We start from the raw sequence: 17,155 nt of genomic DNA, 5'->3' as shown, positions 1-17,155 counted from the left end.
TGAACCTCTCCCCATACACTGAATTTGAAAAACTTCCACATATATATGACATGTACAACACTTTTCCGAGTTTTTATGGCTGGGGTAAACTAACGCATGTAAGTAGTTAAACTAAATGATATAGAACTGGTAATGCTATCTGCAATCCTAATTCTCAACTTCTGTGAAACTCTTGCTATACACTGAAATTGAACAACTTTCACATATATATATGACTTGTAAAACACTTTTCCGAGTTTTTATGCCTAGGGTAAACTAAGGCATATAAGAAGTTATACTAAATGATACAAAACTGGTAATGCTATCTGCAATCCTAATTCTCAACTTCTGTGAAACTCTTGCCATACACTAAATTTGAACAATTTCCACATATATATGACAGGTAAAACAGTTTTCCGAGCTTTTCTGCCTAGGGTAAACTAACGAATATAAGTAGTTAAACTAAATGATATAGAAGTGCTAACGCTATTTGAAATCCTAATTCTAAACTTATATGAAACTCTTGCAATACACTGAAATTGAACAACTTTCACATATATATGACATGTAAAACACTTTTCCGAGCTTTTGTGCCTAGGGTAAAGTAACGCATATAGGAAGTTAAACTAAATGATATAGAACTGGTAATGCAATGTGCAATCCTAATTCTCAACTTATGTGAAACTCTTGCCATACACTGAAACTGAACCACTTTCACATATATATGACATGTAAAACACTTTTCCAAGTTTTTATGCCTAGGGTATACTAAGGCATATAAGAAGTTATACTAAATGATACAAAACTGTTAATGCTATCTGCAATCCTAATTCTAAACTTATGTGAAACTATTGGAATACACTAAAATTGAACAACTTTCACATATATATGACATGTAAAACACTTTTCCGCGCTTTTGTGCCTAAGGTAAAAGAACGCATATAAGAAGTTAAACTAAATGATATAGAAGTGCTAACACTATCTGCAATCCTAATTCTAAACTTATTTGAATCCCTTGCATTATACTGATATTGAACATTTTTGACATATATATGACAGAAAGAACACTTTTCCGAGTTTTTATGCCAAGGGTAAACTAAGGCATATAAGAAGTTATAATAAATGATACAAAACTGGTAATGCTATCTGCAATTTTAATTCTTAACTTATGTGAAACTCTTCCCATACACTGAAATTAAACTTTCACATATATATGACATGCAAAACAGTTTTCCGAGCTTTTGTGCCTAGGGTAAACTAACACATATAAGTAGTTAAAATAAATGATATAAAATTGCTATTGCTATCTGCAATCCTAATTCTAAACTTATGTGAACCTCTCCCCATACACTGAATTTGAAAAACTTCCACATATATATGACATGTACAACACTTTTCCGAGTTTTTATGGCTGGGGTAAACTAACGCATGTAAGTAGTTAAACTAAATGATATAGAACTGGTAATGCTATCTGCAATCCTAATTCTCAACTTCTGTGAAACTCTTGCTATACACTGAAATTGAACAACTTTCACATATATATATGACTTGTAAAACACTTTTCCGAGTTTTTATGCCTAGGGTAAACTAAGGCATATAAGAAGTTATACTAAATGATACAAAACTGGTAATGCTATCTGCAATCCTAATTCTCAACTTCTGTGAAACTCTTGCCATACACTAAATTTGAACAATTTCCACATATATATGACAGGTAAAACAGTTTTCCGAGCTTTTCTGCCTAGGGTAAACTAACGAATATAAGTAGTTAAACTAAATGATATAGAAGTGCTAACGCTATTTGAAATCCTAATTCTAAACTTATATGAAACTCTTGCAATACACTGAAATTGAACAACTTTCACATATATATGACATGTAAAACACTTTTCCGAGCTTTTGTGCCTAGGGTAAAGTAACGCATATAGGAAGTTAAACTAAATGATATAGAACTGGTAATGCAATGTGCAATCCTAATTCTCAACTTATGTGAAACTCTTGCCATACACTGAAACTGAACCACTTTCACATATATATGACATGTAAAACACTTTTCCAAGTTTTTATGCCTAGGGTATACTAAGGCATATAAGAAGTTATACTAAATGATACAAAACTGTTAATGCTATCTGCAATCCTAATTCTAAACTTATGTGAAACTATTGGAATACACTAAAATTGAACAACTTTCACATATATATGACATGTAAAACACTTTTCCGAGCTTTTGGGCCTAGGGTAAACTAACGCATATAGGAAGTTAAATTCATGATATAGAACTGGCAATGCAATGTGCAATCCTAATTCTCAACTTATGTGAAACTCTTGCCATACACTGAAATTGAACAACATTCACATATATATGACATGTGAAACACTTTTCCGAGCTTTTGTGACTACAGTAAACTAACGCATATAAGTAGTTAAACTAAATGAAATAGAAGTGGTAATGCTATCTGCAATCCTAATTCTCAACTTATGTGAAACTCTTGCCATACACTAAATTTGAACAACTTTCACATGTATATGACATGTAAAACAATTTTAACAGCCTTTGCGCCTAGGGTAAACTAACGCAAATAAGTAGTTAAACTAATTGATATAGAAGTGCTAACGCTGTCTGAAATCCTAATTCTAAACTTATGTGAAACTCTTGCAATATACTAAAATTGAACAACTATCACATACATATGACATGTACAAGCCTTTTCCGAATTATTATGCCTAGGGTAAACTACCGCATCTAAGAAGTTAAATTAAATGATATAGAACTGGTAACGCTATCTGCAACCCTAATTCTAAACTTATGTGAAACTCTTCCCATACACTGAAATTGAACAACTTTCACATATATATGACATGTAAAACAGTTTTCCGAGGTTTTGTGCCTAGGGTAAAATAACGCATATAAGTAGTTAAACTAAATGATATAGAAGTGCTAACGCTATCTTAAATCCTAATTCTAAACTTATGTAAAATTCTTGCCATACACTGAAATTGAACAACTTTCACATATATATGACATGTAAAACACTTTTCCGAGCTTTTGTGCCTAGGGTAAACTAACGCATATAAGTAGTTAAACTAAATGATATAAAAGTGCTAGTGCTATCTGCATCCTAATTCTAAATTTATGTGAAACTCTTCCCATACACTGAAATTGAACAACTTTCACATATAAATGACATGTAGAACACTTTTCCGAGGTTTTATGCATATGGTAAACTAAGGCATATAAGAATTTATACTAAATGATACAAAACTGGTAATGCTATCTGCAATCCTAATTGTAAACTTCTGTGAAATTCTTGCCATACACGGAAAATGAACAACATTCACATATATATGACATGTAAAACACTTTTCCGCGCATTTGTGCCTAGGGTAAAAGAACGCATATAAGAAGTTAAACTAAATGATATAGAAGTGCTAACGCTATCTGAAATCCTAATTCTAAACTTATTTGAATCTCTTGCATTATACTGAAATTGAACATCTTTGACATATATATGACATATAGAATACTTTTCCGAGTTTTTATGCCTAGGATAAACTAAGGCATATAAGAAGTTATACTAAATGATACAAAATTGGTAATGTTATCTGAAATCCTTATTCTTAACTTATGTGAAACTCTTCCAATACACTGAAATTGAACTTTCACATATATATGACATGTAAAACAGTTTTCCGAGCTTTTGTGCCTAGGGTAAACTAACCCATATAAGAAGTTAAAATAAATGATATAAAAGTTTTAACGCTATCTGCAATCCTAATTCTAAACTTATGTGAAACTCTTGCCATACAATGTCACATATATATGATATGTAAAACACTTTTCCAAGCTTTTGTGGCTAGGGTAAACTAACACATATAAGAAATTGAACAACTTTCACATATATATGACATGTAAAACACTTTTCCGCGCTTTTGTGCCTAAGGTAAAAGAACGCATATAAGAAGTTAAACTAAATGATATAGAAGTGCTAACACTATCTGCAATCCTAATTCTAAACTTATTTGAATCCCTTGCATTATACTGATATTGAACATTTTTGACATATATATGACAGAAAGAACACTTTTCCGAGTTTTTATGCCAAGGGTAAACTAAGGCATATAAGAAGTTATAATAAATGATACAAAACTGGTAATGCTATCTGCAATTTTAATTCTTAACTTATGTGAAACTCTTCCCATACACTGAAATTAAACTTTCACATATATATGACATGCAAAACAGTTTTCCGAGCTTTTGTGCCTAGGGTAAACTAACACATATAAGTAGTTAAAATAAATGATATAAAATTGCTATTGCTATCTGCAATCCTAATTCTAAACTTATGTGAACCTCTCCCCATACACTGAATTTGAAAAACTTCCACATATATATGACATGTACAACACTTTTCCGAGTTTTTATGGCTGGGGTAAACTAACGCATGTAAGTAGTTAAACTAAATGATATAGAACTGGTAATGCTATCTGCAATCCTAATTCTCAACTTCTGTGAAACTCTTGCTATACACTGAAATTGAACAACTTTCACATATATATATGACTTGTAAAACACTTTTCCGAGTTTTTATGCCTAGGGTAAACTAAGGCATATAAGAAGTTATACTAAATGATACAAAACTGGTAATGCTATCTGCAATCCTAATTCTCAACTTCTGTGAAACTCTTGCCATACACTAAATTTGAACAATTTCCACATATATATGACAGGTAAAACAGTTTTCCGAGCTTTTCTGCCTAGGGTAAACTAACGAATATAAGTAGTTAAACTAAATGATATAGAAGTGCTAACGCTATTTGAAATCCTAATTCTAAACTTATATGAAACTCTTGCAATACACTGAAATTGAACAACTTTCACATATATATGACATGTAAAACACTTTTCCGAGCTTTTGTGCCTAGGGTAAAGTAACGCATATAGGAAGTTAAACTAAATGATATAGAACTGGTAATGCAATGTGCAATCCTAATGCTCAACTTATGTGAAACTCTTGCCATACACTGAAACTGAACCACTTTCACATATATATGACATGTAAAACACTTTTCCAAGTTTTTATGCCTAGGGTATACTAAGGCATATAAGAAGTTATACTAAATGATACAAAACTGTTAATGCTATCTGCAATCCTAATTCTAAACTTATGTGAAACTATTGGAATACACTAAAATTGAACAACTTTCACATATATATGACATGTAAAACACTTTTCCGCGCTTTTGTGCCTAAGGTAAAAGAACGCATATAAGAAGTTAAACTAAATGATATAGAAGTGCTAACACTATCTGCAATCCTAATTCTAAACTTATTTGAATCCCTTGCATTATACTGATATTGAACATTTTTGACATATATATGACAGAAAGAACACTTTTCCGAGTTTTTATGCCAAGGGTAAACTAAGGCATATAAGAAGTTATAATAAATGATACAAAACTGGTAATTCTATCTGCAATTTTAATTCTTAACTTATGTGAAACTCTTCCCATACACTGAAATTAAACTTTCACATATATATGACAGGTAAAACAGTTTTCCGAGCTTTTGTGCCTAGGGTAAACTAACACATATAAGTAGTTAAAATAAATGATATAAAATTGCTATTGCTATCTGCAATCCTAATTCTAAACTTATGTGAACCTCTCCCCATACACTGAATTTGAAAAACTTCCACATATATATGACATGTACAACACTTTTCCGAGTTTTTATGGCTGGGGTAAACTAACGCATGTAAGTAGTTAAACTAAATGATATAGAACTGGTAATGCAATGTGCAATCCTAATTCTCAACTTCTGTGAAACTCTTGCTATACACTGAAATTGAACAACTTTCACATATATATATGACTTGTAAAACACTTTTCCGAGTTTTTATGCCTAGGGTAAACTAAGGCATATAAGAAGTTATACTAAATGATACAAAACTGTTAATGCTATCTGCAATCCTAATTCTAAACTTATGTGAAACTATTGGAATACACTAAAATTGAACAACTTTCACATATATATGACATGTAAAACACTTTTCCGCGCTTTTGTGCCTAAGGTAAAAGAACGCATATAAGAAGTTAAACTAAATGATATAGAAGTGCTAACACTATCTGCAATCCTAATTCTAAACTTATTTGAATCCCTTGCATTATACTGATATTGAACATTTTTGACATATATATGACAGAAAGAACACTTTTCCGAGTTTTTATGCCAAGGGTAAACTAAGGCATATAAGAAGTTATAATAAATGATACAAAACTGGTAATGCTATCTGCAATTTTAATTCTTAACTTATGTGAAACTCTTCCCATACACTGAAATTAAACTTTCACATATATATGACATGCAAAACAGTTTTCCGAGCTTTTGTGCCTAGGGTAAACTAACACATATAAGTAGTTAAAATAAATGATATAAAATTGCTATTGCTATCTGCAATCCTAATTCTAAACTTATGTGAACCTCTCCCCATACACTGAATTTGAAAAACTTCCACATATATATGACATGTACAACACTTTTCCGAGTTTTTATGGCTGGGGTAAACTAACGCATGTAAGTAGTTAAACTAAATGATATAGAACTGGTAATGCTATCTGCAATCCTAATTCTCAACTTCTGTGAAACTCTTGCTATACACTGAAATTGAACAACTTTCACATATATATATGACTTGTAAAACACTTTTCCGAGTTTTTATGCCTAGGGTAAACTAAGGCATATAAGAAGTTATACTAAATGATACAAAACTGGTAATGCTATCTGCAATCCTAATTCTCAACTTCTGTGAAACTCTTGCCATACACTAAATTTGAACAATTTCCACATATATATGACAGGTAAAACAGTTTTCCGAGCTTTTCTGCCTAGGGTAAACTAACGAATATAAGTAGTTAAACTAAATGATATAGAAGTGCTAACGCTATTTGAAATCCTAATTCTAAACTTATATGAAACTCTTGCAATACACTGAAATTGAACAACTTTCACATATATATGACATGTAAAACACTTTTCCGAGCTTTTGTGCCTAGGGTAAAGTAACGCATATAGGAAGTTAAACTAAATGATATAGAACTGGTAATGCAATGTGCAATCCTAATGCTCAACTTATGTGAAACTCTTGCCATACACTGAAACTGAACCACTTTCACATATATATGACATGTAAAACACTTTTCCAAGTTTTTATGCCTAGGGTATACTAAGGCATATAAGAAGTTATACTAAATGATACAAAACTGTTAATGCTATCTGCAATCCTAATTCTAAACTTATGTGAAACTATTGGAATACACTAAAATTGAACAACTTTCACATATATATGACATGTAAAACACTTTTCCGAGCTTTTGGGCCTAGGGTAAACTAACGCATATAGGAAGTTAAATTCATGATATAGAACTGGCAATGCAATGTGCAATCCTAATTCTAAACTTATGTGAAACTCTTGCCATACACTGAAATTGAACAACATTCACATATATATGACATGTGAAACACTTTTCCGAGCTTTTGTGACTACAGTAAACTAACGCATATAAGTAGTTAAACTAAATGAAATAGAAGTGGTAATGCTATCTGCAATCCTAATTCTCAACTTATGTGAAACTCTTGCCATACACTAAATTTGAACAACTTTCACATGTATATGACATGTAAAACAATTTTAACAGCCTTTGCGCCTAGGGTAAACTAACGCAAATAAGTAGTTAAACTAATTGATATAGAAGTGCTAACGCTGTCTGAAATCCTAATTCTAAACTTATGTGAAACTCTTGCAATATACTAAAATTGAACAACTATCACATACATATGACATGTACAAGCCTTTTCCGAATTATTATGCCTAGGGTAAACTACCGCATCTAAGAAGTTAAATTAAATGATATAGAACTGGTAACGCTATCTGCAACCCTAATTCTAAACTTATGTGAAACTCTTCCCATACACTGAAATTGAACAACTTTCACATATATATGACATGTAAAACAGTTTTCCGAGGTTTTGTGCCTAGGGTAAAATAACGCATATAAGTAGTTAAACTAAATGATATAGAAGTGCTAACGCTATCTTAAATCCTAATTCTAAACTTATGTAAAATTCTTGCCATACACTGAAATTGAACAACTTTCACATATATATGACATGTAAAACACTTTTCCGAGCTTTTGTGCCTAGGGTAAACTAACGCATATAAGTAGTTAAACTAAATGATATAAAAGTGCTAGTGCTATCTGCATCCTAATTCTAAATTTATGTGAAACTCTTCCCATACACTGAAATTGAACAACTTTCACATATAAATGACATGTAGAACACTTTTCCGAGGTTTTATGCATATGGTAAACTAAGGCATATAAGAATTTATACTAAATGATACAAAACTGGTAATGCTATCTGCAATCCTAATTGTAAACTTCTGTGAAATTCTTGCCATACACGGAAAATGAACAACATTCACATATATATGACATGTAAAACACTTTTCCGCGCATTTGTGCCTAGGGTAAAAGAACGCATATAAGAAGTTAAACTAAATGATATAGAAGTGCTAACGCTATCTGAAATCCTAATTCTAAACTTATTTGAATCTCTTGCATTATACTGAAATTGAACATCTTTGACATATATATGACATATAGAATACTTTTCCGAGTTTTTATGCCTAGGATAAACTAAGGCATATAAGAAGTTATACTAAATGATACAAAATTGGTAATGTTATCTGAAATCCTTATTCTTAACTTATGTGAAACTCTTCCAATACACTGAAATTGAACTTTCACATATATATGACATGTAAAACAGTTTTCCGAGCTTTTGTGCCTAGGGTAAACTAACCCATATAAGAAGTTAAAATAAATGATATAAAAGTTTTAACGCTATCTGCAATCCTAATTCTAAACTTATGTGAAACTCTTGCCATACAATGTCACATATATATGATATGTAAAACACTTTTCCAAGCTTTTGTGGCTAGGGTAAACTAACACATATAAGAAATTGAACAACTTTCACATATATATGACATGTAAAACACTTTTCCGCGCTTTTGTGCCTAAGGTAAAAGAACGCATATAAGAAGTTAAACTAAATGATATAGAAGTGCTAACACTATCTGCAATCCTAATTCTAAACTTATTTGAATCCCTTGCATTATACTGATATTGAACATTTTTGACATATATATGACAGAAAGAACACTTTTCCGAGTTTTTATGCCAAGGGTAAACTAAGGCATATAAGAAGTTATAATAAATGATACAAAACTGGTAATGCTATCTGCAATTTTAATTCTTAACTTATGTGAAACTCTTCCCATACACTGAAATTAAACTTTCACATATATATGACATGCAAAACAGTTTTCCGAGCTTTTGTGCCTAGGGTAAACTAACACATATAAGTAGTTAAAATAAATGATATAAAATTGCTATTGCTATCTGCAATCCTAATTCTAAACTTATGTGAACCTCTCCCCATACACTGAATTTGAAAAACTTCCACATATATATGACATGTACAACACTTTTCCGAGTTTTTATGGCTGGGGTAAACTAACGCATGTAAGTAGTTAAACTAAATGATATAGAACTGGTAATGCTATCTGCAATCCTAATTCTCAACTTCTGTGAAACTCTTGCTATACACTGAAATTGAACAACTTTCACATATATATGACTTGTAAAACACTTTTCCGAGTTTTTATGCCTAGGGTAAACTAAGGCATATAAGAAGTTATACTAAATGATACAAAACTGGTAATGCTATCTGCAATCCTAATTCTCAACTTCTGTGAAACTCTTGCCATACACTAAATTTGAACAATTTCCACATATATATGACAGGTAAAACAGTTTTCCGAGCTTTTCTGCCTAGGGTAAACTAACGAATATAAGTAGTTAAACTAAATGATATAGAAGTGCTAACGCTATTTGAAATCCTAATTCTAAACTTATATGAAACTCTTGCAATACACTGAAATTGAACAACTTTCACATATATATGACATGTAAAACACTTTTCCGAGCTTTTGTGCCTAGGGTAAAGTAACGCATATAGGAAGTTAAACTAAATGATATAGAACTGGTAATGCTATCTGCAATCCTAATTCTCAACTTATGTGAAACTCTTGCCATACACTGAAACTGAACCACTTTCACATATATATGACATGTAAAACACTTTTCCAAGTTTTTATGCCTAGGGTATACTAAGGCATATAAGAAGTTATACTAAATGATACAAAACTGTTAATGCTATCTGCAATCCTAATTCTAAACTTATGTGAAACTATTGGAATACACTAAAATTGAACAACTTTCACATATATATGACATGTAAAACACTTTTCCGCGCTTTTGTGCCTAAGGTAAAAGAACGCATATAAGAAGTTAAACTAAATGATATAGAAGTGCTAACACTATCTGCAATCCTAATTCTAAACTTATTTGAATCCCTTGCATTATACTGATATTGAACATTTTTGACATATATATGACAGAAAGAACACTTTTCCGAGTTTTTATGCCAAGGGTAAACTAAGGCATATAAGAAGTTATAATAAATGATACAAAACTGGTAATGCTATCTGCAATTTTAATTCTTAACTTATGTGAAACTCTTCCCATACACTGAAATTAAACTTTCACATATATATGACATGCAAAACAGTTTTCCGAGCTTTTGTGCCTAGGGTAAACTAACACATATAAGTAGTTAAAATAAATGATATAAAATTGCTATTGCTATCTGCAATCCTAATTCTAAACTTATGTGAACCTCTCCCCATACACTGAATTTGAAAAACTTCCACATATATATGACATGTACAACACTTTTCCGAGTTTTTATGGCTGGGGTAAACTAACGCATGTAAGTAGTTAAACTAAATGATATAGAACTGGTAATGCTATCTGCAATCCTAATTCTCAACTTCTGTGAAACTCTTGCTATACACTGAAATTGAACAACTTTCACATATATATATGACTTGTAAAACACTTTTCCGAGTTTTTATGCCTAGGGTAAACTAAGGCATATAAGAAGTTATACTAAATGATACAAAACTGGTAATGCTATCTGCAATCCTAATTCTCAACTTCTGTGAAACTCTTGCCATACACTAAATTTGAACAATTTCCACATATATATGACAGGTAAAACAGTTTTCCGAGCTTTTCTGCCTAGGGTAAACTAACGAATATAAGTAGTTAAACTAAATGATATAGAAGTGCTAACGCTATTTGAAATCCTAATTCTAAACTTATATGAAACTCTTGCAATACACTGAAATTGAACAACTTTCACATATATATGACATGTAAAACACTTTTCCGAGCTTTTGTGCCTAGGGTAAAGTAACGCATATAGGAAGTTAAACTAAATGATATAGAACTGGTAATGCAATGTGCAATCCTAATGCTCAACTTATGTGAAACTCTTGCCATACACTGAAACTGAACCACTTTCACATATATATGACATGTAAAACACTTTTCCAAGTTTTTATGCCTAGGGTATACTAAGGCATATAAGAAGTTATACTAAATGATACAAAACTGTTAATGCTATCTGCAATCCTAATTCTAAACTTATGTGAAACTATTGGAATACACTAAAATTGAACAACTTTCACATATATATGACATGTAAAACACTTTTCCGCGCTTTTGTGCCTAAGGTAAAAGAACGCATATAAGAAGTTAAACTAAATGATATAGAAGTGCTAACACTATCTGCAATCCTAATTCTAAACTTATTTGAATCCCTTGCATTATACTGATATTGAACATTTTTGACATATATATGACAGAAAGAACACTTTTCCGAGTTTTTATGCCAAGGGTAAACTAAGGCATATAAGAAGTTATAATAAATGATACAAAACTGGTAATGCTATCTGCAATTTTAATTCTTAACTTATGTGAAACTCTTCCCATACACTGAAATTAAACTTTCACATATATATGACAGGTAAAACAGTTTTCCGAGCTTTTGTGCCTAGGGTAAACTAACACATATAAGTAGTTAAAATAAATGATATAAAATTGCTATTGCTATCTGCAATCCTAATTCTAAACTTATGTGAACCTCTCCCCATACACTGAATTTGAAAAACTTCCACATATATATGACATGTACAACACTTTTCCGAGTTTTTATGGCTGGGGTAAACTAACGCATGTAAGTAGTTAAACTAAATGATATAGAACTGGTAATGCAATGTGCAATCCTAATTCTCAACTTCTGTGAAACTCTTGCTATACACTGAAATTGAACAACTTTCACATATATATATGACTTGTAAAACACTTTTCCGAGTTTTTATGCCTAGGGTAAACTAAGGCATATAAGAAGTTATACTAAATGATACAAAACTGGTAATGCTATCTGCAATCCTAATTCTCAACTTCTGTGAAACTCTTGCCATACACTAAATTTGAACAATTTCCACATATATATGACAGGTAAAACAGTTTTCCGAGCTTTTCTGCCTAGGGTAAACTAACGAATATAAGTAGTTAAACTAAATGATATAGAAGTGCTAACGCTATTTGAAATCCTAATTCTAAACTTATATGAAACTCTTGCAATACACTGAAATTGAACAACTTTCACATATATATGACATGTAAAACACTTTTCCGAGCTTTTGTGCCTAGGGTAAAGTAACGCATATAGGAAGTTAAACTAAATGATATAGAACTGGTAATGCAATGTGCAATCCTAATTCTCAACTTATGTGAAACTCTTGCCATACACTGAAACTGAACCACTTTCACATATATATGACATGTAAAACACTTTTCCAAGTTTTTATGCCTAGGGTATACTAAGGCATATAAGAAGTTATACTAAATGATACAAAACTGTTAATGCTATCTGCAATCCTAATTCTAAACTTATGTGAAACTATTGGAATACACTAAAATTGAACAACTTTCACATATATATGACATGTAAAACACTTTTCCGAGCTTTTGGGCCTAGGGTAAACTAACGCATATAGGAAGTTAAATTCATGATATAGAACTGGCAATGCAATGTGCAATCCTAATTCTCAACTTATGTGAAACTCTTGCCATACACTGAAATTGAACAACATTCACATATATATGACATGTGAAACACTTTTCCGAGCTTTTGTGACTACAGTAAACTAACGCATATAAGTAGTTAAACTAAATGAAATAGAAGTGGTAATGCTATCTGCAATCCTAATTCTCAACTTATGTGAAACTCTTGCCATACACTAAATTTGAACAACTTTCACATGTATATGACATGTAAAACAATTTTAACAGCCTTTGCGCCTAGGGTAAACTAACGCAAATAAGTAGTTAAACTAATTGATATAGAAGTGCTAACGCTGTCTGAAATCCTAATTCTAAACTTATGTGAAACTCTTGCAATATACTAAAATTGAACAACTATCACATACATATGACATGTACAAGCCTTTTCCGAATTATTATGCCTAGGGTAAACTACCGCATCTAAGAAGTTAAATTAAATGATATAGAACTGGTAACGCTATCTGCAACCCTAATTCTAAACTTATGTGAAACTCTTCCCATACACTGAAATTGAACAACTTTCACATATATATGACATGTAAAACAGTTTTCCGAGGTTTTGTGCCTAGGGTAAAATAACGCATATAAGTAGTTAAACTAAATGATATAGAAGTGCTAACGCTATCTTAAATCCTAATTCTAAACTTATGTAAAATTCTTGCCATACACTGAAATTGAACAACTTTCACATATATATGACATGTAAAACACTTTTCCGAGCTTTTGTGCCTAGGGTAAACTAACGCATATAAGTAGTTAAACTAAATGATATAAAAGTGCTAGTGCTATCTGCATCCTAATTCTAAATTTATGTGAAACTCTTCCCATACACTGAAATTGAACAACTTTCACATATAAATGACATGTAGAACACTTTTCCGAGGTTTTATGCATATGGTAAACTAAGGCATATAAGAATTTATACTAAATGATACAAAACTGGTAATGCTATCTGCAATCCTAATTGTAAACTTCTGTGAAATTCTTGCCATACACGGAAAATGAACAACATTCACATATATATGACATGTAAAACACTTTTCCGCGCATTTGTGCCTAGGGTAAAAGAACGCATATAAGAAGTTAAACTAAATGATATAGAAGTGCTAACGCTATCTGAAATCCTAATTCTAAACTTATTTGAATCTCTTGCATTATACTGAAATTGAACATCTTTGACATATATATGACATATAGAATACTTTTCCGAGTTTTTATGCCTAGGATAAACTAAGGCATATAAGAAGTTATACTAAATGATACAAAATTGGTAATGTTATCTGAAATCCTTATTCTTAACTTATGTGAAACTCTTCCAATACACTGAAATTGAACTTTCACATATATATGACATGTAAAACAGTTTTCCGAGCTTTTGTGCCTAGGGTAAACTAACCCATATAAGAAGTTAAAATAAATGATATAAAAGTTTTAACGCTATCTGCAATCCTAATTCTAAACTTATGTGAAACTCTTGCCATACAATGTCACATATATATGATATGTAAAACACTTTTCCAAGCTTTTGTGGCTAGGGTAAACTAACACATATAAGAAATTGAACAACTTTCACATATATATGACATGTAAAACACTTTTCCGCGCTTTTGTGCCTAAGGTAAAAGAACGCATATAAGAAGTTAAACTAAATGATATAGAAGTGCTAACACTATCTGCAATCCTAATTCTAAACTTATTTGAATCCCTTGCATTATACTGATATTGAACATTTTTGACATATATATGACAGAAAGAACACTTTTCCGAGTTTTTATGCCAAGGGTAAACTAAGGCATATAAGAAGTTATAATAAATGATACAAAACTGGTAATGCTATCTGCAATTTTAATTCTTAACTTATGTGAAACTCTTCCCATACACTGAAATTAAACTTTCACATATATATGACATGCAAAACAGTTTTCCGAGCTTTTGTGCCTAGGGTAAACTAACACATATAAGTAGTTAAAATAAATGATATAAAATTGCTATTGCTATCTGCAATCCTAATTCTAAACTTATGTGAACCTCTCCCCATACACTGAATTTGAAAAACTTCCACATATATATGACATGTACAACACTTTTCCGAGTTTTTATGGCTGGGGTAAACTAACGCATGTAAGTAGTTAAACTAAATGATATAGAACTGGTAATGCTATCTGCAATCCTAATTCTCAACTTCTGTGAAACTCTTGCTATACACTGAAATTGAACAACTTTCACATATATATATGACTTGTAAAACACTTTTCCGAGTTTTTATGCCTAGGGTAAACTAAGGCATATAAGAAGTTATACTAAATGATACAAAACTGGTAATGCTATCTGCAATCCTAATTCTCAACTTCTGTGAAACTCTTGCCATACACTAAATTTGAACAATTTCCACATATATATGACAGGTAAAACAGTTTTCCGAGCTTTTCTGCCTAGGGTAAACTAACGAATATAAGTAGTTAAACTAAATGATATAGAAGTGCAACGCTATTTGAAATCCTAATTCTAAACTTATATGAAACTCTTGCAATACACTGAAATTGAACAACTTTCACATATATATGACATGTAAAACACTTTTCCGAGCTTTTGTGCCTAGGGTAAAGTAACGCATATAGGAAGTTAAACTAAATGATATAGAACTGGTAATGCAATGTGCAATCCTAATTCTCAACTTATGTGAAACTCTTGCCATACACTGAAACTGAACCACTTTCACATATATATGACATGTAAAACACTTTTCCAAGTTTTTATGCCTAGGGTATACTAAGGCATATAAGAAGTTATACTAAATGATACAAAACTGTTAATGCTATCTGCAATCCTAATTCTAAACTTATGTGAAACTATTGGAATACACTAAAATTGAACAACTTTCACATATATATGACATGTAAAACACTTTTCCGAGCTTTTGGGCCTAGGGTAAACTAACGCATATAGGAAGTTAAATTCATGATATAGAACTGGCAATGCAATGTGCAATCCTAATTCTCAACTTATGTGAAACTCTTGCCATACACTGAAATTGAACAACATTCACATATATATGACATGTGAAACACTTTTCCGAGCTTTTGTGACTACAGTAAACTAACGCATATAAGTAGTTAAACTAAATGAAATAGAAGTGGTAATGCTATCTGCAATCCTAATTCTCAACTTATGTGAAACTCTTGCCATACACTAAATTTGAACAACTTTCACATGTATATGACATGTAAAACAATTTTAACAGCCTTTGCGCCTAGGGTAAACTAACGCAAATAAGTAGTTAAACTAATTGATATAGAAGTGCTAACGCTGTCTGAAATCCTAATTCTAAACTTATGTGAAACTCTTGCAATATACTAAAATTGAACAACTATCACATACATATGACATGTACAAGCCTTTTCCGAATTATTATGCCTAGGGTAAACTACCGCATCTAAGAAGTTAAATTAAATGATATAGAACTGGTAACGCTATCTGCAACCCTAATTCTAAACTTATGTGAAACTCTTCCCATACACTGAAATTGAACAACTTTCACATATATATGACATGTAAAACAGTTTTCCGAGGTTTTGTGCCTAGGGTAAAATAACGCATATAAGTAGTTAAACTAAATGATATAGAAGTGCTAACGCTATCTTAAATCCTAATTCTAAACTTATGTAAAATTCTTGCCATACACTGAAATTGAACAACTTTCACATATATATGACATGTAAAACACTTTTCCGAGCTTTTGTGCCTAGGGTAAACTAACGCATATAAGTAGTTAAACTAAATGATATAAAAGTGCTAGTGCTATCTGCATCCTAATTCTAAATTTATGTGAAACTCTTCCCATACACTGAAATTGAACAACTTTCACATATAAATGACATGTAGAACACTTTTCCGAGGTTTTATGCATATGGTAAACTAAGGCATATAAGAATTTATACTAAATGATACAAAACTGGTAATGCTATCTGCAATCCTAATTGTAAACTTCTGTGAAATTCTTGCCATACACGGAAAATGAACAACATTCACATATATATGACATGTAAAACACTTTTCCGCGCATTTGTGCCTAGGG

Source organism: Muscardinus avellanarius (genome assembly GCF_963383645.1).
Source record: "Muscardinus avellanarius genome assembly, chromosome: 3".
Taxonomy (NCBI): domain Eukaryota; kingdom Metazoa; phylum Chordata; class Mammalia; order Rodentia; family Gliridae; genus Muscardinus; species Muscardinus avellanarius.
The sequence above is the reverse complement of the archived record's forward strand: the minus strand, read 5'-3'. Positions refer to the sequence as shown.